We start from the raw sequence: 5,148 nt of genomic DNA, 5'->3' as shown, positions 1-5,148 counted from the left end.
CACACACACACACACACACACACACACACACACACACACACACACACACAAAGCTTGAGTCCAGTGGCCTTTAAAGCAGTGTGCGTACAGAATGCATAGCTGGATGCAGCCTGTAAGAAAAGATGAGACATGGCCAGAATTGAGTTTGGGTCGATGTTGCGGGAGAAGAAAGATTGGCATTGACTTTTTTCGCTGTGCTGACGCTCATCTCCCATTGGCCATCTTTCCTCCCGTCTAAATCAACACATCTCGAACATCGATCGGGCTCCTGCCCCCTGCTCTACGGATGCTTTAACAAAGCACATTCAAGAGCCAGCTTTATTGTTTACGTGGTGGTAACAGTGTTGATCCAACAGGTCCCAGTGGGCAGGGCTGCATCACGCGCCACATTACGGCACTGTGGATGCTTCAAACCTGGTTAGTGGACGGATACAGGGTTTCACAAGCTTTTCTTTTTTTAAGATTAGTTTTTGACCTTTAATTTTTGACAGGACAGTTAGGTGAGAGAGAGGGGGAAGACATGCAGGATATTGTCCAAGGTCGAATTCACACCCTGGACCTCTGCGTCAAGGCATAAACCTCTCAGTACATGTGCGCCTGCTCTACCACCGGTCCAACCTGGCCCCTTCTCAAGCTGGTCTGAGCCCAGGTTGGATCCTTATGAGAGCTGTCAGTTTGGCATGTTGTGTTTTCGAGATCATGAAGAAAGCCCCAGATAGATTATATGGAAATGATGGAACATCTCAAAACCCCTTTGTAATACATTTTCATTAGTAAGTTATTAAGTATATCAAATATCAAATCTCCTGTGGGGCCCAGACCCTGGGATTAAAGCATAGGTTCTACCCAGATTTGGTGGCTTAGCAAAGCCCAAATAAATCACTTTTTAAATTCCCAAATTTGTAATTTTATAGTCCTATTGCAGTGTCTGTCAGTGGCGGTTCTAGGGAAAGGGGGGGGGGGGGCAGTGGTGGCCAGTTCCCCCTTACTATTAAGCCTCGACCCCCCTCTGACCTGAACTGTGGAAAATAACTTCAAACATTTTTAATCCCACCCTTATCCCCAAAGAGAGGATACTATTCATGTGCAGTGATAAATAAAATGTAGGTAACACTGAATGAATATTCTTGTGTTTATTGTTATATGTATCTTTAGTCTTTTGTAAAACCAATCTTATGAAAAGTTTGTGGTATACTTAAAATATTTGGTACCGCTAAAAGGAGTAAGCTAGAGGCCCCCCCCCCCAAAAGTTGTTTTAGTCGTTGACAGAAAACTCAGATTGGACAGATAGTCTAGCTAGCTGTCTGGATTTACCTGCAGAGATCTGAGACCAGGTAACCATAGTCCTCAGATTGGACAGATAGTCTAGCTAGCTGTCTGGATTTACCTGCAGAGATCTGAGGACCAGGTAACCATAGTCCTCAGATTGGACAGATAGTCTAGCTAGCGTTCTGGATTCACCCTGCAGAGATCTGAGGACCGGTAACCATGTCCTCAGATGGACAGATAGTCTAGCTAGCGTCTGATTTACCCTGCAGAGACCGAGGACCAGGTAACCATAGTCCTCAGATTGGACAGATAGTCAGCTAGCTGTCTGGATTTACCCTGCAGAGACTCGGACCAGTAACCATAGTCCTCAGATTGGACAGCATAGTCTAGCTAGCTGTCTGGATTACCCTGCAGAGATCTGAGGACCAGGTAACCATAGTCCTCAGTTTGGACAGATAGTCTAGCTAGCTGTCTGGATTTACCCTGAGAGACCTGAGGACCAGGTAACCATAGTCCTCAGATTGGAAGATAGTCTAGCTAGCTGTCTGGATTTACCCTGCAGAGACTGAGGACCAGGTAACCATAGTCCTCAGATTGGACAGATAGTCTAGCTAGCTGTCTGGATTACCCTGCAGAGACTTGAGGACCAGGAACCATAGTCCTCAGATTGGACAGATAGTCTAGCTAGCTGTTCTGGATTTACCCTGCAGAGATCTGAGGACCAGGTAACCATAGTCCTCAGATTGGACAGATAGTCTAGCTAGCTGTCTGGATTTACCCTGCAGAGATCTGAGGCCAGGGACCATAGTCCTCAGATGGACAGATAGTCTAGCTAGCTGTTGGATTTACCCTGCAGAGACCTGAGGACCAGGAACCATAGTCCTCAGATTGGCAGATAGGCTAGCTAGCTGTCTGGATTTACCCTGCAGAGACTGAGGACCAGGAACCATAGTCCTCAGATTGGACAGATGTCTAGCTAGCTGTCTGGATTTACCCTGCAGAGACCTGAGACCAGGTAACCATAGTCCTCAGATTGGCACAGTAGTCTAGCTAGCTGTCTGGATTTACCCTGCAGAGACCTGAGGACCAGGTAACCATCTATTTTGCACTCGCACTGTTTTATGAAGTGGTGCTTGTTTTAATGTATGTTGTGGGGGGGGGACCAAAAATACATTTTATAACCCCCCCCCATCTTTTCCTAACTGTCCCGGTCCTGTGCCGCATGTCAGAACAGTATTGCGATATTTTCTGTTGCATGTGGCCGTTTATCGATCTTTTAATCTTTATAATCCTAGTACAGTGCCCGTTTAACGTTTTGGTACCAAAATATTAAAATCAATTGTTTTTTTCAGTTCACTAGATGGTGCAGTTGATTTTTTTTCTTTTCATCAAACAGAAATATATCTTTTTAGATTAGACAAATCTTGACAAAGTTTTCTTTTGGGGGCATCATCTGTAAAAAATAGTAATAAATTGCAATATAAATATTATATAATGAAATAAATCTTGTGATAAAATCGTGATTCCCACCACTGCTAAATCCAAGAGAGTATGGCTGCAGCCTGGAATAAAATACTTTAGACAATAGGCTCTCTCTCTTACTTTTCAAAGTGAAAGCTTGCGTCAACTATCATGCTAATGAATAAAATACTTGAAATATCTGGTGTGTTTTTTTATATTTAAAAAAACATGTCCCTCTCTAAAATAAATGCAGATTATAGGCAAACTAAAAGATTTCTTCTAAGGCTGCAACCTGGAGCCTCTCCCGTCTCATGCCCTCTCGCCATACATGCTGATAAGCATATTGTATAGAAGTACATTGTATTTGCAGCAGTGTCCAAGTGAAGTGTGAAATAATATAGAATATAAAATTAAAAGGCGTCTTGGAAAGAGTGTATATGTTTAATTTTGTATTCTTGTTCATCCAATGTGGCTACGTGAATGTCAGGGAACAACACAACAATAACATCCAGAAATGAGCAAACTATATGTATGGCAAAATCGTTACTTTAACATTTTCAAACGTTCTTCAATTGTCTGGGGAAAACAGTCTTCTTTTTGATTCATTTCCCGATACACGATTGGATTTGCGTTGTGATTTCCATTGATTGTGATTGTAGAAACATTGGGATTCAACAGTATTGAGAATTGGCTCTTCCTTCTTTAACAGAAACAGACGTTGAATAATACACTTCTAGAGACATTAAACCATGAGACGTGAAGAATGACATCACGTGTCAGTCTGACAGTTATTGACTTTGTAAAGAAGAACACAACACAGATCTTCTGCATTTTTCTCCTTCCAGTCTGTTTTGCTGGAAACCGATACGATGATGGACCACATGAACAGAAAATATATGAAGAATAAATGTAGGCTGGGTCCTGCAGCGTCCCGCTTTTGAATCCGACCGGCAGCCCTTTGCTGCGTATCATCCCCCCCACTCCCCCCCCCACCCCCCCCACCTTACCTTTTTATCTTTTTGGTGTTTGAATTTCAACCATTTCTCTTGACAGTGTAAAATGTCTTCCTTGTCCGCAGGCTGTAAATCTTCCATGTGAGCCAGTGCCGGAGCTTTATTGTCTACCTGCAGTTTAATCCATTGTATTGAGTGTGGATTTGGGACTGTGATTATGCTGTCTGGAAAGTCTTTGGGGAATGTGTGTGTGTGTGTGTGTGTGTGTGTGTGTGTGTGTGTGTGTGGGGGGGCAGCAGCAGCAGCAGCAGTTAACCAGCAGTTAACCAGCTCAGTGGCTGGGCCGACAGCGCTTGCACACACTCCCTCTGATGGCTTGGACCCCCTTGGTTCCCCCCAGTGTAGGACGAGCCTGGTGGCCCACTGGGCCTAAGTTCCCCCACCAGGCCTGAGCCTGAGTGCATTATTTTAATGTGTTTTTAAGATCATTTTTTTTAATTTCAGTTACAGTGGGTTGGAAAATTAGAAATAGTCATATTTCCAAGTTTCCAGTTAGCTTTTAGCACTGACTTAAAGTAGGGCCCTATTTAATCTGTTATTGATTTTTGAAATACTCTTTTTCATGCATCTGTCCTTGATTCTGTTATCACAGAAACTATTGGGCTATTTGTTTTTTTTTATCCAGACATTTCAAAAAAATACATTTTGAAGCTGAAATTGCAATACTGTAAAAACTGCTGTTTTGTCTGAAGGTTACACACCGTCCGAATATCATCTCTGTGTACCTCTGACATCAAAATACACGAACCCCCCCCCCCCCCCCCCCCGAGCCCCTGCGTCTCTGTATACTGCCTTTCTCATTAGACGTTAATAACTGAGAATCATCATAACAATGTTCTCCCACCTTCCTGAGCGAAGGAGGGATGGCCAACAACGCTGCAGAAACAAACAGTTGATTAAACCCCCCCCCCCCCCCCCCCCCCCCCCCCATACATCTGAAGGATATTGATGTCAAGTGCATCGCTGCCTTCCCCTGCTACGGATGTGAGGAACAGTGGATGGCACTGCGATGTAGAAAAATAACTGAAAGCGTAAATGTACTTTTATTTTTGGAGGGATTGTGTTATTTATTTTTAGAAGAAAAAATGTTAATGTGTCCCGCCTGCAATATAACATTGCATGCATCAGTTTATATATTAAGGAAATTTGAAAGTTATTCCCAGACTGATATCCCTTATCAGTGTTAGCTTTTGTTTTCTTCCGTTTTTTTCCCTTTTTTCCACACTTTTGATGCTTTTTTCCAATGTTAGTCAAATTTTTGGCATTTTCAACACTACGTCACACTAACTCATTGACTTTAGTTTTACAGTTATTTTTGGAATTTATGGTCAATAAACCTCATTTACTGGAAATTCTACCTAATGTTTGAGTTAGAAAAGCAGAAATTAGGAATTATTGAGACTAA

General features: G+C 42.7%; 1 protein-coding gene across 1 annotated transcript in view; it reads left to right on the top strand.

Annotated features, from left to right (window-relative positions):
• The window catches only part of cdk14 (cyclin dependent kinase 14), a 205,066-nt gene that overhangs the window by 9,427 nt on the left and 190,491 nt on the right, over window positions 1–5,148 (top strand).

Source organism: Etheostoma spectabile, chromosome 6, assembly GCF_008692095.1.
Source record: "Etheostoma spectabile isolate EspeVRDwgs_2016 chromosome 6, UIUC_Espe_1.0, whole genome shotgun sequence".
NCBI lineage: Eukaryota > Metazoa > Chordata > Actinopteri > Perciformes > Percidae > Etheostoma > Etheostoma spectabile.
This window is presented reverse-complemented; position numbering and strand designations above follow the sequence as displayed.